Source organism: Coloeus monedula, assembly GCF_965178545.1.
Source record: "Coloeus monedula genome assembly, chromosome: 3".
Lineage (NCBI taxonomy): Eukaryota > Metazoa > Chordata > Aves > Passeriformes > Corvidae > Coloeus > Coloeus monedula.
The window spans coordinates 108014209-108015360 of NC_138783.1; positions in this window are offsets into that span (position 1 = coordinate 108014209).

Below are 1152 nucleotides of genomic sequence, written 5' to 3' on the forward strand. Positions count from 1 at the left end.
AAGGAATTGAACCAGGGGCTCAGGTTCCACTTCCTGGCCCTGAGAGTGGCCCCATGGGAAGTGCCCAATGCCTGGGACTGGGACTGGGACTGGGACTTGGACTGGGACTGCCCTGGTACCCACAGCTGCTCCTGGCTGGGGCATGGGACATGGGGAGCCCTGAAATGGCCCCAGCCCATGAGGACCTGCAGCCATCACAGTGTCCCAGCGGGTCTGCTCAGTCAGAGCACAAGACACTGCTTCACACAATTTGTTTAATGTTTTTAAAGAAGAACATAAATGCAGTTTAGTAAGAGATTTAAAGATTACTTTGATGCCTTAGACCTTTACTGTCATATATGTTCCTCTAGGCTTTGTGTCATAAAACTGAGAAGGAGGCAATGAGGATTTCTGTCATAATGCAAGCTGGGGTGCTCAGTTCATCACTGAAACCACAGCTTCACCCTATGTTAGCTATACACTAAACAAGCTCTCCTGAAAAAAAAAAGGAAAAAAGGATCCTATTTAAAAAAAAAAAAAAAGGCAAGGGGTTTTTTTGCAGGAGGCAGCCTTTTTTACTAGTTGCCTGACCTTCTATAAGTGAACAATTGAGAACCCTTGATAATTCATATCTAAATTTCTCTCATGAATCTGTGTGGGCATCAGAGTTAGTGCTAAGGATAAGCTATCAGTTCTCTTGGTAAGTAGGAGTCATAAGCTCCTCATCTACCTCTGCACTCTCTGGACAAAGTAATTATTATTGACAAGCCCTAAAATCAGTAGTATTGAAAAGGATGTATTGTGCCCTCATAATATTGAACATGCATGGAACTAATAATTGCTTAAAAATAACCTTACTACTTGGGGTTTTTGTCAGGGTAGACAGCATCTCCATTTCTCTGGGAATTGTCCTCTGCTTATGCTATTATGGGTTGCAGCAAAGTTTTTTGATATTCTATTCTTTAAGTTTGCAAGAAAGACTAAGTATGAACACAGTATGAAAGTAAGAGAATTACCTTGCCTGTCCTAATATACATTCCTAAAAAAATAATCATCCTTGTAACAGATTAGTTTTTAGATATTGTAGACTGTCTGAAATATCTTTAAATACTTCATTTGCTGATAAGATTTCATGTAAGTTAGAAAGTGTCAGTGACTGATAGCAGATACAAA